This window comes from Malania oleifera, chromosome 2 (assembly GCF_029873635.1).
Source record: "Malania oleifera isolate guangnan ecotype guangnan chromosome 2, ASM2987363v1, whole genome shotgun sequence".
NCBI lineage: Eukaryota > Viridiplantae > Streptophyta > Magnoliopsida > Santalales > Ximeniaceae > Malania > Malania oleifera.
This window is the reverse complement of record NC_080418.1, coordinates 78661889-78681219: the sequence shown is the minus strand read 5'-3', so window position 1 is coordinate 78681219 and position 19331 is coordinate 78661889.

The following is a 19331-nucleotide window of genomic DNA, read 5'->3' as shown; positions in this document are numbered from 1 at the left end:
TCTTGAACTTCAATTGTATTTCATATTTATATTTAAATTCTAAAGTACATAGTGATTGACATTGTACTACTCTACTCTATGTGAGAGTGTTCTTGTACATAGCTAGTGTTTCTTGTTTCTTGACAATTCCAGGTTGTTGGATCGTTGACCAAGCATGGGGTATCGCTTGGAGAGGTGCAGCTCTAGCCGATTGAAGGAGTGACCGAGTGTGGGGTATCACTTGGAGAGGCATTGATCTAGCCTATTGAAGGAGTGTGTAAGGTTTGTTCCGCCCGGAAAGGAACGACATAATGGAATCCTTAGGTGGTTTGCCTAAGGGGAGGACGTAGGCTGGGGATAAGTTGAACCTCGTAAAAAACGCGGTGTCGCTCTCTTTCCCTATTCTCCTTAAATTCCAGCATACTTATAAACTGCGTGAATGTTTTAAATTTCATGATCATAAATACTGCATAGTTTGGAAATTAAATAAACTAAAGTTTAATTTGTTTTTGGGATTGCAAAAACCGAAAGGGAGTACGTTGATTGATTCAACACCCAAGACTCATTAAATGAAAGTTTATTTAAAGTCTAAGCTTTTGGAAAAAGTGTTGATTGTAAATCAAATCCATTAACCACAAGGCTTACATAAATTCACGGGGCTGCTAACAAAGCAAAAATTTTGAAATTCCGCAAGTGCTACAAATTGTTGTTGATTGGGTATTTCTAATTGGATTAATTTGAGTTATTAAATTGATTGATTGTTTGTTTGAGTTTTGATTTACTTGAGTTGTGTTGTGGTTGGATTGTGGATTGATTAAAGTAATCAAGAACTTCTTGTGTGTTTGATAACTTAACAAGAGGTCAAAGAATTCATAAAAAGAATTAAAAGAAATTTTAATAATCGAATTCACCCCCCTTTTGGGACAACTCCTTAACTTTCACAATGATAAAAACTTTAATCCCTCCAAGGATGCCTCAATTTGATTCAGGAAGGATCTCTTTTAACAAGCACTTATAGAATGGGAACTTTTGATGATCAGTGCTTATCACTTGTGTGACGACTGTTATATTTTTTATTTTGGATTTTATGTTCAAAGTGAGTTTGGGGAAAAATAAGATATATCATGAGACGGATCCCTAAAGCTCACATTTGATTAATTGATAGAGTATGCTTAACTAAAGATTTATAATTAAGTGAGAGTTAAGCAATAAGAATTATTTACCAGGCAGATGCACCTTGTCCACTTGGATGTGGATTTTCTTTGCCATGCTTCTGAGAACTTATTCAAGATATGATTAATGTTTTTCATCTCAGAATTTTAAGGTTCTATAATTTTAGGTTTAGGAACAAACCACTTCCCAGGCCTTTCAGACATTATAACCCTTAACCCTAGCATTTAAAGATAGATTAAATGAATATGTAATTTAAATTTGAATCCATTCATATTTTGGTTCGAAGAGGTTTGCCTTTAGGATTACCCACATCATTTTATTATTTAAGCCTCTGGCACTTCTACATTTACAAGAAGTTTTGATGTGCCCTTTCTTTTTGTAATATAAGCAAGTATTATATACATGTGAAGAATTTAACTTACATCTCCTATTTTCATTTGATGAGGCAGTTGAATGACTATGGGCATTATGAATCAAGATTGAACCCTTTTTAAAATGATTTTTCTTTTTGATTCCTAAGGGTTTATTATGAATCTTCTTTTCACTTCCATTCAAGCAGACAATTTTCAATATCTTCTCAATCTTTTTCTTTTCTAAGACAACATGATATTCTTTTAATTTTTTGAACTATATTGTTAGCTTCTTATTTCCGTTCTTAAAAAGATTTTTCCACTTAGACACCCGAACTTGAAACTTGTGCATTTTAAATGAGGTATTTTCTAGTTCTACAAAGGAAGGCATGCTTTCATCCTTTGCACTTGTACATGCTATAATCTCAAGCAAAATATTAGAGTCTAAAGCCCAATACAGTAAATCCATGGCATGTGAATTTGCAGGCATCAAAGTAATATTATTTTTGTTTATAGGCATACAAATTCCTTTGACAATCACCAGTCAGACCCTCTAGTTCATTGATTTTATAAATATGTTCATTCTAATTTTTCAGGCGGTGTAATCAACACAGCAAAATAATGGAGGACTAGAAGGTGATCGTCCCTCTCCGAATGGGGATAAACCAATGTGAGTCATCCCGATCTTTAGCAAAAATGTTTAACTCAATGCCACGAGGCTCTAATACTAATTGTTGGAAATGATGTATTCCCAAAAGGGGGGTGAATTGAGTATTAAAATTTTAGTCCTAGGTTCAATTTCCAGCAATAGTATAACACAACCTAGGGTCAGTCTTTACAATCCCAAATGTGTAGATAAATATAATAAATGGAAATTAAATCATGTGCAGCATTCACAGTCTAATGAAAATGACATACATGTGCAGTAAAAAAATTACAGAATAAAGTGCACACATGATATATTATCGGGGTTCGGCCAATATTGCTTTTGTCCCCACCTTAGCTCGCAAGCCCGAGGGTTCCACTACGACTCACTTAATGGGTTAAGCGGCACCGAAATACAATCATGTCAAATTAAAGTAGGGCTGAACTCAACCTTTACACACTCTCCTTACGGGGCAGAGAATTCCCGCTTCAGGCCACGCCTGGAATACAATAATCAATATAAAATTGTGTACAAATAAAGATGCTTCTAATACAAGCAGATTTATACAAATACACACAAGCAATAATCATTGTACTTCCAAAAGATAAGTACTATAAGTTCAGTGCAAATATGTGAAATAACACTCTAGGTAATGTCAATAATCAATCAAGTGTGAGAGTTTATTATCAATCTATCTTTGAAACAATATATAAATATATATCAACCACAAATAGGGTTTCAAAGATTTCCAAAGATATAACCAAAATATCTCAAAATGATTTTATCAAAGTTAAGCACAAGAGATATTTTCAAAGCAAGCTTGTCAAAAAGTTTTCTACAAAACATAAGACAAACTTAAGAGTCTTGCAATAAACAATACAAAGACTCACAAACTAATAAAAAGTTTTCCCCACAAAATGAATATTGATTTAACTCAAGGGGGAAAGCTTTTGGGCTTTACTCTCAATAAAAAATCAACAAGAAATTTGTGAGTTTGAGAGTTCGAGCAATAGTAGGACTTGTAGGATCACTTAGAATACTCTCACTCAAAAATATTTTGCAATAGGATGAGTAGGGGAAGAGTGTAAGGCTTATGTGTGAAGAAAATGCTCTCAAAATTTCAGAGGAAATTTTTCTTAATCAAATTGTTAAATTGGAGTGTTAATCTTTGCAAATGAACACATATATATATAGCTTCACCCAAAAAAAAAAAAAACCGTTGGGATAGAGAGGGGATTATTAAATTTATGTTAAACCAATTTAACCTAAATAACCTCGTGTTGCCGTAGTTAAAAATATAGCAACTTGAGAGTTTTGGTCTACTATATTTTAAGTTCGATCAACCGTATTGCTAAGTTCGGTCGACTGTGGCCATTTTGAACTGGAGATATGGTCACTGTATTAAGGCAATTTTGAACCGTTCAAGGTTCAGTCAACTAAGGCAGATTCGGTTAACCATTTTCTAAGGTTTGGTTGACCAAGTCAGTTTCGAATTAGTGGTTCGGTCGACCAAGTTGTTGGGAGTCAGTCACGTGTCAGTTTGGTCGACCATGGAAGGCAAGTTCATTTCTAGACGGTCGACCGAGTAGTCAAAATGTTGACTCTGGTAAGTTTGGTCGATCGAAGCTTCTATATAGCTTCGAGTTCGATCGACCGAAACCACTTAAAGTGTGCATTTAAATCCTGATTTTTATTTGAAGTCACCCTTTTTCACATAAGTATAACTTTTGAGTTATAGGGGATCTGTTATGAGGTGCTTGTGGACCTAAGGTCAATCTATGACCTAGGCTTTTAAATTAAGCCCAAAAATCCAGCGTCGGTCAAATGATCCCTAAGGTCATTCTATGGTCTTTGAGCTTATAGTCCCTACCATGCATGCTATGCATTTTATTATAGACCTTTGAATAATTATTATAGACTTGAAAAAAATAAAAGAAAATATAATACAACTTGAAAAGGAAGTCAATCTTTATGCGCTGCCTTTGCAATTCCATGGAATATGCCGAAAGATGTGCTTGTTTAAGTGCTTCTCGGCTTCCATTTCTCATATGTCATCTATGCTTAGAAAATTAAACATGTTCATACACTTAGCACATAGATGAGATACTATGGTTTGTCATAATCAAAACAGGAGACGGACCCAAAAAGTCAACAGAGGATTTTTGGTGAAAAGGGGTTAAAACATTTAAAACGGAGTTGCTACTTTATTTTTATTTTTTTGAAAAATATAGGGAAAATAAAGAGAAAAAAAAACCTATAAAATGACTGTAAAAGCTAGATTTAAAGTTTAGGAGTACACTTGTGCATAGGAAAGGCAATCAGCCAATCATCTTAGTGATGATTAGCCTCTCAACACCCCTAACGACACCGATTCTCAGAACAGGTACCACACTTATGTAGGTGTTGCCTTCAAAAAGAAAGGAAAAATAAAATAAAAAGAAAAGACCCCTTTTGGTCATCCAGTGATAGAATCACTGTCTGAGCACTCTAAAATGGCTTTGAGAAGCCTAAAGTATTGCTCTAAAAGGGATTGGCCTTAGAACCCTAAGTTTTTTATGAAGACATAATGATGACGATGGTGTTTAACTGTTGGTTTGAAAAAGGTCAGACTTGTATTACAGGCTTGGGAAACTAAAGTTTTAAGAAAAATAGACTGAGCTTATATTACCAATATTTGAAAAAAGTGGGTTTGAAAGTGAGAAAGTTGAAATGAATAGTGTAGTGAAATGCAAGAGTTTTGAAAATTTATAGCTTCATCATCGGTCATATTGAAATTCGAGAAGACACATAAGAACACTATTTTAGGGATTTTTGAAAATATATTTGAGAAAAAGAAAGGCTTGGACACAAAATGAACTAAACAAATTGGTTCGTTCGATCTAATTCTATTGGTCGGAGCCCTAACCCTTCTCAAATCATATGATTCTCAAAGATGTAGACTTTTGCCTTGCCAATGAATAAGTGGAGAGAAGTACTATATAGTAACCTTTCCCCTATTATCCCATTGTTAGTTAGAAATAGACTGTGGGAATATGTAACAAAGAATCATATTTTTCAAGTTTTTTAGCATTTTCTAATTTTTTTTGGGTAATTATAAATGAAAAATAAAGAGAAATACATTAGCTACTACACACATTAAAGTACAAAACCAACACACACAAATACATACATGCATATACACTCTCACACACATATATTCGTATATTAATATAAACACACACACACACACACACACATATAACATTCCCCCTATTATCCCATCGTTAATTAGAAATAGACTCTGGGAACCATGTAACAAAGAATCATATTTGTCAAGTTTTTTTAGCATTTTCTAATTTTTTTGGGTAATTATAAATGAAAAATAAAGAGAAATACATCAGCTACTGCACACATTAAAGTACAGAACCTGCACACACAAATACATACATGCATATACACTCACACACACATATATATTCATATATTAATATAAACACACACACACATGTATACTAATACCCAAATATAATAATGAAATACATAAATAAATAAGTAAATAAACCATACATAAACAAAATACATATTTTATACATACATACACACACACACACACACACACACACACACACACATGGGTGCTCACATATTAATTCACAAACATGCATATCATACATCCATACATACAAGCATGCACACATCCATCTTACATGATGTGCATCATGCATTCATATACCCATACATCAACATACAACCATGCATGTTCATGCCATCATACATATGCATACATGCATTTATATATACATCCATCCATGCATCACATGTAGATCATTCATGCATATGCATAGTCATGCATCCCCACATACATACATATATGCATGCATGCCATGCACATCAATATGCATCATTACACCCAAATGTGCATGCATGAATACTCATACATATGCATTGACACATACATGCATCACCATGTCCATGCACATGCACACATACGAGCTAACATGTATGCATCACACACAACCATACACAAATATATGCATGCACCATCCTTTTATGCATCCATTCCCCCATTCATGCATACATACACATATATGCACATGCATCCAGCACTAACACACACTGCTAGGAAGGACAAAAAATGAGGAGGAAGAAGAAGATGAAAACAGGAGAGAGAGAGAGAGAGAGAGAGAGAGAGAGAGAGAGAGAGAGAGAGAGAGAGAGAGAGAGAGATACAAACTTCAACTGACATGTGTTGAGACCCAAAAACCAATATTGGAATACTTGCCAAATGATGTGAACCTCAACCGACACGCATTGAAACCCAACAACCAATATTGGAATACTTGCCCAAGAAAGCTAAAATTTAGATTATGGATAGAAAACCTTGACCCAACGTTTATAAATGAAATGCAAACCAAGGGTATACGTAACAAACCTTGACCCAGTGATTATAATTAAATCATGAACCGAAGGTATAAAGTAACAAACCTCGACCCAATGATTATAATTAAATCATGAACCAAAGGTATAAAATTTGAACGCCACAAGGAAGAATCCTTGATAAGTTCTCAAGTTCTTTGAAGAACCAACAGAAGCAACAAAACTTCAAATTTTTATTCAATGTTGTTCTTCATTACAATAAGTGCATGCTATTTATAAAGCATGGCTAAAGTAAAGACTACAAAATAGGTAAGTAAATTAGCTAATTAATTGATATGAAACTGGTAAGTCATAGTAGGTGGCCGTCATTCACCAACCATGGCCATTGTTTGCATCATCGGAAATGACGATTGGCAGTGCTAATTAATTGCTAAGGAAATCACGCCCAATTTAGTAAGATTAGCTCCATCAAAAACTTGGATTAAGTTTATTACGCCTTTGTTTTCTTTGGCCAATCTTGGAGTGCCCCATTTTAATAAGCCCAAATATCTTGAATCAGCCCATTTAGTACTTCTTTGATCTTCTTGGATCTTGCTCTTGTGATAGGCCTAACTAGAACATGTAATGGATCATTTAATGGTGCTTATTGATTCTCATTAGAGAGAGAGAGAGAGAGAGAGAGAGAGAGAGAGAGAGAGAGAGAGATATACCTGGGTTAGGGGAGAGGCTCAGCCATAAAGAGGGGGAGGAGAAGGGAGAAAGGAAGAAAGGAAGAAGAAAAAGGAGGATAAGAGAAAAAAAGAATAAGAATAAGAGAAGAAAGGAAGATAAGAAAAAGAAAAAGAAAAAAAAAAGATGAGAGAGAGTGTGAGTGAGCTCCAAAAGCCAGCTAGCCCCACCCCCCCCCCCCCTTTGAGGGCTTATGTATAAAAAGAGGGAAATGAGAGAGAGAGGGGGAAGAAAGAGGAAGCAAGAAAAGGAAAAATTAAAAAAAAAATTAAAATAATAAAAATAAAAGGGGGGTGGAGCAATGCAGCCCTGACATAGCCGTCGAAATTGCGCTGCTAGTGCGATTGCAAAAGGTGACAAGGGGAAAAGATGATGGGAGTGGGTGGAGGCATGCATAGGCGGCACGGGAAGAGAAAGGTAAAGAGATAGAGACATGGAAATAGAGAGGAAAGAGGGGGGATACCGGCGTTAATCACAAGGGGTGGTGGGAGATGTGCAGCCGCACGAAGGAGAAGAAGACGACGCTGAACTGCATCATTTTCAATAAGTAGGCGCGAGCATGTGCGCTTCTGTGTGGGTATCATGTGTTGGCATGTGCCAGACTAATTTTAATTTTTTAAAAAATATTTTCTTTTTTCTTTCTTTTTTATGTTTTTAAAAAATAATTATTTTAATTTTAATTTTTTTTAAATAGAATATTTAAACATTAAAATATAACTTTTAAAAATTGATTAAATTATGTAAAAAAATGCAAGGCCTACCAAAAATTCCAAGTGTCCAAAAAAGTAAAAAATTTACAAAAAAAAAAAAAAAAAAAACCAAAATTTTGCCTCATTTTTTGTGCAAATCCTAGAATTACAACATAACCCTTTTACCATTTTAAACTACTCCTTATCACTCGTTGCAGTAAGATTTGGTGAAAAATAAGCCAAAAATCTAGAAATGATGGAGCTTTGTCTCAATTTTCATGTCAAATGGCAAAGTTACTGAGAGACACTACCATTTTCAGACGACTACGAATCACCTAGTGCAGCCAAAACTGACAAGAAAAGATTATAAAATCCACAATTGATAGGGTTTTACCTCGATTTATGAGCTCGAAGTCAAAATCACTATCAGACCTTTCCTTACCATTTCAAGTTGCTCCGAATCACCCAGTGATGTCAGATTTGGCAGAAAAAGACCAAAAAAGCTCAAAATGATAGAATTTTTGCCTTAATATGTGTGCCCAAAGATAAAATCATTGTCATACCTCATCTTACCATTTCATATTGATTCGAATCACCTGGTGTAGTTAGATTCAATAGAAAGAGACTTGAAAAGGCTAGACTAATAGGGGTTTGTCTCAATTTGTGTGCCTAAATTCAAAATCACTGTTGATTCTCACCTTAAGGCTTTAGATCATCCTAAATGACTCAAGAAAATCAAAAAAGGTAAAATACAATGAAAAAAAAAAATCAAAAGCAAAAGCGTCGGCTCAAGTGTGTATTTAGAGAGGGGTGAATAGACGTTTTTTCACGGATAATAAGTTTTTCTACAAAACAAAAAATTTGACAAGATACAAGTGATTGATATCAAAACAAATGACAAAGTAAATAGTACAAGCAAGTAAAGAGATAAGGGAGAGAGAATCTTAACACAACAATTTTAACGTGGTTCGGCACCTAGCCTATGTCCATGCCTTGAGACCCACTCAAGGATTGCCAAATTCACTAAACAATCTCCTTTCAAGACGGAAAAGCCTTTATACAAAGGGAACCAATCCAAGCTACTCACCAAGAGCTAAACCAAGGAGCTCACCAAGAAATACCTTACCAATGGCTCACCAAGAACCTCCCAATACCCAATGAATCAATAACAAGTATATAGAGACCCGAACCCAGAAAATAAAAGAAAAATATATAAAAGAAAGGAGAAACAAATGAAAAGAAAAAGTAAAGAAAAGAAAAGAAAGAAATGGGTTTGGAACAAGCCAAACCATTGACAGTTTGAGAAATCTCAGGAAAATCGTCGACGGTTACAACAACAGAGAGCATTTTAAGTGCCAAACCATCGATGGCTTCTTCAATCTCAGTAAAACTGTCAACAATTTCGTGTGGCTGCAGCTGCCTATAAATAGAAGTTCACTCTTTTTTAAAAAAAATTCCTCTCTCTCTCTCTCTCTCTCTCTCTCTCTCTCTCTCTCTCTCTCTCTCTCTCTCTCTCTCTCTCTCTCTCTCTCTTTCTAAGAGCTAGGGTTTTGGTTTCTCTCATCCCTCGTGTGTCGTTCTCTCTCCTAAGGTTATCCGGAGTCTGCTCTCACCCTTTGATCGTCTCTCTCTTTTCTCTCAGCTCTCCAACCTACTTCCTGCGATAGTTTCAAAAAGTTAAGGTTTTCGTCCTCCGAACATTTTAGGCATATTTTCAAGAACAGGTAAGGGGAATATATTATGTCAGCTTGTTTTCTAAATTGAACCGATTAAATTGCCATATATGGATATATGAATATTATGATAGTTGTATTTATGAAATTCAACCGACTAAAGTTGAGTATAAGTAAAGAAATGGGATTGTATTAGTTATTTTCGGAAGGTGAACCATTTAAAATTGGGTATCTGATTACAGAAATACTATACATGATTTTTTGAATGAATTGGGTAGATAAAATAAGGGTTTTGAGTTATTATACATGTATTTGTGAAAGATTAAAGTGAGTAGGGTTGATTATCTCTATTTCATTCGAAAAAGATCTTTGTTAAATTAAATTGTGGAGATGATCATTCCCATATTTTCAGCAGAATATACAAGTATATTATGATATCCTTTTCTCAAGTTTAGTTATGAAAGTATGAGTTAATATTCAAATAGTGTGGCATGAGAATAAATTATGTTATGTAGTTTGTAGTGATTTTTATGATGCTATATTAGAAATGTATAGGAGTAGTATACTGGTTTTTTGAGACTTGTTAAAAGAATCCATGAATATTGAAATGATAAAGGGTATAGTGGTGTACGGGCCACATAAATGATAAGTCATAAATGAAATGATTAATGATCTCGTGAAAGCTCGATACCGAACCTACTAGAAGAAGTATAGTGTAGCTACACTATACTTCTTCTAGTAGGTCTATAGGGTGAAAGTGTGGTATGGGATAGTCAACTTGGCCTGAGAAGAGTAGTGTTCCCTCCCTGTTTATTGGTCAACATAAGATTTTATCCTCTCATATACAGGTCAACATGAGGATGTACCCTGAAAAAGGGCAAAAATAATGGGTTAATGGTTTTATTTAAATACAAGGTTAATGGTTTTATTTAAATACATTGGATGCATATTGTGAGGGGGAGCCTTATTAGGCCTAACCCTATATTTTCACTTGTCGTATTTGTCATCATCAAAAAGGGGGAGATTGTTGACCTTATTGGTCACGCCCGGTTTTGATTATGACAAATACTCATTGTATCTAATGAGTAGTTGAGTTTTTGTGCAGGAATCAAGAATGATAAAATCAAGATGTGCACAAAGCAAGAAAGGCTTGAAGACAATTTCATAAACTCTTAATTATAATATTTTCCAGTGAAATTGTCTGTAATAGTAATTAGGGTTTTTCGGTTTGTAATAAGCTCACACACATCACATGAATGATTTACTTTGTAAGCTCAAACCGAACCATAGAAAGATCTTAGGGTGTAACCTTAGGACACTCACCTTTGCACTTGTATGTAATAGGCACTTGAATAGGGTTTGAATGTTGCAAGAAGGGACCGAAATGCACACTTGGTGCACTTTCGGTCGACCGGCCAACTCAGTTCAATTTGGCCCGGTCGACCGAAACCGGTCCGGGTCAACTATTTGACCCGGTCCCGGTCGACCGACCCCTTACAGGTCATTTGACCTCGGTCGACCGAACCTCCTGGGGGTCAACAGTTTGACCCGCCGGTCGACCGACCATTTTTGTTCGTCAACAACTTGGTCGACCGAAGGGTCTCGGGAAAATTCCCAGCGGTCCGGTCGACCGAGCCATGTAGTTCAAAAAGTGTCCGGTCGACCGAAACTCGGAGATTTCAAAATCGCCTTATCCCGGTCGACCGACCCCTTAGTTCAAAATTCCCTCGGTCGACCGAGCCACTTGAGTCCCGGTCGACCGAACCACTTTTGGTCGACCGGACCTCTCGGGTTGTTCCCATTTTTACCGTGGTTAATATTTTTCTAAACAGGGTTAAAATGCATTAAACTCCATTAAACTTTTCTAATAATACCCTATAGGTCCCCAACGGTCATATTTCCTCCCTTGCCTATATATATGCCTTCATTTGCAAAGATTAAAGGTGATTAGCCACTTTGATCAGGGAAAATTCTTTGAAAATCCAAAACCCTATAATACTCATTCTTAAGCCTCCTACACTCATACTTACCTTCTCATACAAATTAAACCCTTTGTAAGTTGATTGAGTGCTAGTCTAAGTAGGTTTGCTCTCCCATTCATATTTGATTGTTTTATTATCCTTGAGAGCTAAACCTTGAGTATTCTTAGGGGACTTTATTAATAAGTCTATCCTAAGAAAACTTTGATAGATCTTCTAAGATTTGCACCTCCATTGCAACATCTTAAGAAGATAGTATTTGTATTGTGGTTGCAAAACATTTTCAAATATCTACTGTGTTATTAATCTTGAAAATATTTGATGAGATATTTGATAGTGTGATAAAATCTTTGTTGCAATACTCGTTAACTCATATATCTTTTGCTGAATACAAAGATTGAATATCCTTTTGCAAACCAAACTTATACGTTGCTAGAGCTTCATATACATATGTGTATTGAGAAAACTTGTTGATTGAAATATATGAAGTCTGGATGATATCTTTGTTTGAGCACTTATATTGAATATCTTGTGATACAAAGATCATTTGAGTTTGCACTCTCACGCACTCATTACAACGATAGTAAATCTATTTGAGAGTTGACATCTTAGACCACACTGAGCTTACAAATTATTTCATATTTGTGGTGTATATTATTGCGCGAATTTGGGTACATATCTGCTTTACTTGAAAGCATAATCACTGTACCATCTCATTGTAATACACTTTGGTTGTATTTCCAGGCACGGGCCTGAAGAGGGAGACTAGCCCTGGAATAGTCCCGGATTGGCTTAGACCCGGTTAGGAAAGCTAGGTGCGTCGTCCTGTTAAGGCGTGTAGGTTGAGGTCAGCCCCGCTAATTGACCTGGTTAAGGTTGAGGTCAGCCCTGTGTTAATTTGACCTGGTTGTAAACGGTGACGCTCCACCCTTAAGTGAGCTCTTAGTGGAATCCTCTAGCTTGCGAGCTTGAGGCGGGGACGTAGGCACGGTTGGCCGAACCCCGATAACATATGGTGTGTTCATTTATATTTCCGTACTTTATATTAGCCGCACATGTATGTTATGGGTGAATGATGCGTATGACTTAAATTTTACATTATACTTATCTACGCATTTGGAAATTGAATAGGCAGACCCTAGGTTGTGTATATACTGCTGTTTATCCGGCTTAACCTAGGTGATAAGTTTTAAAATTCCAATTCACCCCCCCTCTTGGGAATACACCAATTCTAACATACCCTCTCGTATACAGGTCAGCATGGGATTATTCCTCTCATATACAGGTCAACATGAGGTTGGCAAGTCGTACTTACAGACAAGACTTTATTGATTTAGCTTTGGGTTGATCACTCGGGCTAAGTCCAGCCTTCGGGCCTTCCAACTCGATCATGTGGGGTGAATTCATGATATTACATGATTGCTAGACAAAAAGATTCTTCTATGTATAATGATAGAACTATGTTATGACTGGGTTGAAAGTATATGATATAATTTTGTTATAAATGAAATGGAAAGTATATTTATCTATTTATATAGGCGCGAGTTATAGTTTTAAATGCAGTGTTTCTTAAAGTTAAGGTAAAGGTTAAATTTTATCTACACGAAAACTCATGTTAGCCACACATTGATGATAATATATTCCTTCTTATTAAGAGGTGTCTCACCCTAATGAATATTAAATTTTTCAAGACCTACAGAAGATTGGGAAGGTTTTAGTTTTTGTATCTGTAAGTGGTTGTAAGATATGGAACTTTGATGTTATCTTTTCCCTAAATCCTTGGACTGTAATAACGCTATTTGGAGATACTTATATAGTGATGGTTTAGAACTCTGGTAATGCATCTGAGATGTATGAATTATTCTCGCTGCTTGTATGATAATTATGGTGTCAGAGATAGTATAGTATAGAGAAATAACACCCTAGACCCCACTTCTAGGTTTGAGGTGTCACAATTGGTTTCAGAGATTTAAGTTGTTAGGTTCTATAGACTTTAGGAATGATCATTACTAGAGTATAGGCATAAATGATGAAGAGGGTAGGAATGGGTAGGCTAAGTTGGAAGGTTTTGAATGTTGTTTTGTGGCTTGGAAACAGAAATCCATCGACGACTTCTGTGATTTTTCTGAAGCAGTCGACAATTTTAGAAAAGTCACTGCAAACTATAGACGATTTTGTTTTTGAGCGGTGAGACAAAAACTTAAAAATTTGTACTTGAATGTTGAAAAGTTAAGGTGTTCTCCCAACAGGGGGAATGAATTGGGTTTTAAAACTTTCTTTGAACTCCTTTTATTAATCCTTCTCAACTCTATTTAGTTTCAGCAATCACACATGTAAGGATTGATTTTAAATCACAAGTTTAGCCAAGACACAATTTAATTTAAAACTTTATGAACGAACTTGAATGCTTTGCAATTTAATACTTCTTTCAATAATCCAAATTAAAACTTTGTAAGTCAACTCAATCAATCAAGGTAAGTTTCACAATATGAAATACTATAACAATTCCAGCAAGATCCAAGATTCTGATTTTGAAATTGGATTCAAGTATGTAGCTGATGAATGAATGGCATGTATTAATCAACGTACTCCCTTTGAAGGTTTTCGCAAGATTCAATCAATGTACTCGCTTAGAAGGTTTCTGCAATTCTCAATCACAAATTAATTTCCAGCAATTCAATAAGCATCCATGCAATTTATATATGTGCTAAAATTTAAAATAAAATAGGGAAGAAAGTGACACCAAGATTTTTACGAGGTTTGGCCATACCTGCCTACGTCCTCACCTTAGGTACACCACCCAAAGATTACACTATATAGCTCCCTTAATCGGGCCGAGCAAACCTTTTACACATTCCTTCAAGTAGGATAGAGCCATCTTCTTTAAGTGATACCCCATGCTCAGTAATCCAACGATTCAACAATCCCAAATCGTAAAAAAAAAAAAAAAAAAAAAAAAAAAAAAAACAAGAACAAGAACAATTTTTGTGTACAAAGACACTCTCAAAATAGAGTTGATTAGTACAATTGAAATCTATATACTTTAGCAATATAATCAATATAAATATTTGAAGCTCAATGCAAATATTATCGTGGATTCTTTCTTGGATTGAAATTTCAGTAGAAAACTTAGAATCGGTGAGAGTTTGATCAGCAAGAATTAGTAAAGACTTTTAGCAATGTGTATATCAGTAGAGGAACTTGAAAGTGAGAATGTAAGCTTGAATATTGATTTTCAATTGATTGTTGGTGATTGTTAGTTTGCAATTAAGATGTATTTATAGAGTTCTAAAAGTAATTTTCATATTGCCCAAGTTACTTGAAGTATTTCCTAAGTTTATACAAAGTTTGGAGCCCAAGCAATCATTTTTGGAAACTTTCCCACACTGCTTCATTTCAAATTTTATGAAAGTCAGTCGCTTGTCAAAAAGTGTCAGACGCCTATCACTTTAAAAATCCAGCGTATTTCAAAAGTTAGTGTTGTGTTAGTCACCTGAGTGTGTTTAGTCAGTCGCCTAACTCAACCTCAGAAACCAATCAGTCGCATGAGAACGATTTGTGAGGTGCCTGTCTCAGTTCTATTTGCATTTATTAAAAGCCATATAAAAGGTCAGTCACTTAAGAATACTCAGTCAGGCACCTGAGCATGCAAAATACTATTTTTAAGACTTTGTTTCTAAAAACTCTTTTAGCTTTTAATCTTGGAATTTTTGTTTCGAAACTTGAAAAATGTATTTTCCAAGGTCTTAAAAATGAGTCTCTAAGTTTATAATCATTCCTGAAGAGCTTCAAGCATTTATACTGAAAATATGAAGTACTTACATGAGACTCTTAATATTATGATCTTTCTAAAACACTAAGTCTTCCTGTAGTGGCTTCCATTCTTTTGAGCTTCCTTTCTTCAATTTTCTTTTGCTTCATCATGAGCCAAGTCTTTAAGTATATTCTTCATGTGGGCATCTCTAAAAAGACTTGATCTTGATCTTTTTAAGAACTTGGTCTTTTGCAAGAACGTCTGAGCTTAATCTCTTTAACCAATCATTTGAGCTCTGAAATTGGTCTTAGCAAAACATGTTAAGTTCATTTAGTTTGGTATCATAAAAATAATATTCTAAGCCTTGTTAGGCCAACAATCTCCCCCTTTATGATGATGACAAACAAAAAGCAAAATGGAGTAAGCCATAATAAGGCTCCCCCTTATGATAAGCAAAAAACTTAACAATGTTTATTAGGTCAATTAAGATCAAAGTTACTATTATGCTCAAAAATTAATATTATAGCAATAGCATATCATTATCATGTCATGGTAACCAATATCAAGAGCAAAAGCAATATCATATCATGCTCATGGATACCAGAAACCAAAAGATATACCAATTAATAGCATGCTCATGGATACCAATATGTTATACTCAATTTTGCTACTCAATTTTGCAACTCGAATATCTTTCTCCCCCTTTTGACATGAATCAAAAAGAGAGAAGTAACCAAAAGACAGTCAAATGTAGACATATAATAGCAGACAAAAAAAATAATCCCAGAGATGTATACAGTGTCAAAAACATCTGGAGATACAAACCAAGGTAAAAAAAAGAAAAAAAAACTAAAAACTGAAAAGAAAATACAAATATATAACGGAGATACACAAAACAAAAAGCAATAGAAAGAGATATCAATCATCATCTACATTTTCTTTAGTGCTTTCATCGTCACTTTCATTTTTCTCAAAGATCTCATCAGATGCATCATCACTGGGAGGTGTAGAGCTAATGTCCATAGGATCTACTCTCTATGAGGAACTAGCCAGATGCTATTCAATATGTCCAAGTCTCTGATCAAGTGAGAAATAGTTGATCTATAGAGATGCAACATTCTCTTGAAGATATTTAAGTCCATACCTCATGTCACTACTAAAAGTGGTGAATTGGTAATGCAAAGGAAGGAACCATGTAGGAGTATCCTCTGCCTGAAGAGCAAACTATTGCTCTAATTGCTGAATAGGTGGTTGGGTGATTATGCGCTTAAATTGCGTAATTAGGTGCTTTAATTCATGCATTGCGAATGATATTTTGTATTTAAATGCCTAATTACTCTCAATATTCTAACATTGTGTTCTATTTATAAAATTTGGGTTTTATTGAGTAATGTATGAAATTTTGGTTTTCTTTTTTTTTATTGTAGAGCAACTATTGGAAGCTAAAAAAAACTAATGGTACTTTGCAATCTGTGCGTAACTCTCTCATCCAACCTTTGATTCAGATGATTCAAGATGCCGTAGAAAGATAAGAAAACAATCTACAATTTTCATATTTTGTGTTTTGCAAATAAACTGGCAGCATCAAGGCCGAAATCAGACGTGAAGTTAGCATACGCCGTTTTATGGATTATTTCGACAATTCTTCGTAATCTTGGCCTAACTTTCTCATCCGAGCTCCGATCAAACTGATTCAAAATTATGGGAAAAGCTAAAAAAGAGTTCTACATCTTTTGTGCTTTAATCTTTGAGAGTTACGAGCTATAAGAGGGTCGAAAGTGGGCTTGAAATACGAGGGCAGTTCATGTACCTTTGAAGAAAAAAAAATCAAAAAATCAAAAAATGAGATGTGACCTGACTATGCAGCCGGGTCATCTCAGAAGGTGAGGCGCTGGGTACATACAAAGGAAAGACAAAAGAATGGAAAGAAAAAAAAAGAAAGGAAAGAAAAGCAAGGAAAGAAAAGCAAAAGGAAAGGAATGGAAAAGTCAAAGGAGGGTTTTCCTTGTGGAGGGAGCCATGTGCAAGAAGAGAGGAATGGGGGCAGCGTACGCTGGGCTGGAGAGAAGGGAGAGGCCGCACCATAGAAAAAAAAAAAAAAAAAGGTTTTTCTTGGTTAGACACACAAGGGAGGCCAAACCACAGAGAGTTTCTTGGAAAAATTATTTTTTGGGGAGCTTTCTTGTGGTTATCTTTTGGGGGGTGCTGCGAAGATATACACAAAGCCAGCAAAGGAGAGTTGGAAGCACGCAAAAATAATATCTTTTCAAAATCGGAAGGCGGCGAACAACGCGGTGTTCGGGGTGTTCGTGACGCGCGACGGCGGTGCGGCGAGTGTTGATCTTTTCCGTACACTCCAAATTGAAGAAAATATGGTGAAATCTGTTATGTTGGATTTAATTTTCGGAATGAACTAAATTTTTGAATTCTAGGAAAACGATGTAGCCAATTTCGAACTATGCTTGCTCTTTGATGCCAATCTGAAGTAGTTTTCATTAATGTTTGTTTGAGTTATTCTGTGCCTAATGCTTTTAATTAACTGGCCATTAATTAAATGATTTTAGTCTTGTGATTTGCTACCGAAAGGGGGGATTATAGGATAGATCTTGGATAATTCAACGTAGGTAAATATAGAGATCGAAAGACTTGTATGAACCTACGTAGCATTAAAAATCGAGGGTCTTACTGCGTTATTGCGTTATTAATTTGCATACTCTTATGTTAAATAATAAACAAGAATAGGTTCTGATTGACTATCGAAAGAGGCTTTTGGAAAAATTGGTGATTTGCTAACAAACAGAGAAAACGAAGTTGAATTAGCTAAATGAGTAAAGCATAGTGAGAAACTAGGTGAAATCGGTTTCCTAGAAGTTTTCACCATCATCAATTTGACACGCGGTATCCAGTTTTAAATTCTCCTGAATAGTTTATTTAAAGTAGCTTTGTTTAAATTTTGCAGTCTAAAATTGTTAATTTTTCTAAATAAAATCAAGGTTAGTAAAATTTCGGTACTTGGTAAAATTAAGACATCAATCCCTGAGGACGATACTCTACACATCATTATATTATAAAACTACGATACTGTGCACTTGCAGTTTGCACCGGTCATTGGGGTTCAAGAACTTAGTAGCATTGCCTACCTCCTTTGGGAAACAACCCTTGTTCATGTCTTTCATATCCCATCAGCTTAAGGGTAGTAGCAGAGAAGATGGTACAGTGAGTTCTTTTAACAAACAGGGAGGATGGTGTGATTATGTGAAGGTGTGCAAAAATTAAGTTCAGAATCCCACCATACGAAAGAATAACATGACGAGCTTCTTCCCTCATAATCATCCACTTATGAATGAGGCTTGGCAAATCCAACTTCTTCCTTTTGAGATGACACCATATTACAAAACAATATAGAAATGTAACATGGTCATGTGATCCAGCTCATGGTAAAATATTGTAGGTGATTAGTTATTGAAGGACTAGAGCTTGTAGGTTTAGTTGTTTGTAAAGCGGGGGATTGCCAAAATAAATAGGTTCTTCTTTTATAACCAGTGGCAAAAATGCTTTTGGAGTGAAGTCTTGAGCCATTATCCATGTTTTCTCAGTTTGAGGACATTCAAATTCACCTTGTTTAATATGGAGAAGTTTGGCTAAGGATTGAGGGGTGAGTGTAATCGAATTCCCCATTACCTCAGTAGATAGTCCCAAATCACTTTTAAACAAATTGGCATAAAATATTTTTAATCAAAGTTGGATAATATCCAATGACTTGATACGTGATAAACTTCTTCCATCCTAATCCTTTAAACATAGGAAATATTTCAGGAAAATCTGTTTCAAGGAAGGATGTATCAAGAACTTTATTGAATATAGCATTTGTGGAATGAATATGATTCTTATATAGTTGCTTCGCATATAGGGTGGTTAGCCATTTTTCAACTTCATCGTTATCAACATGCTTGGAGGATGAAGCTTTGTTCCTAGTTGTCTTTGTACATGGCATGATGGTTAG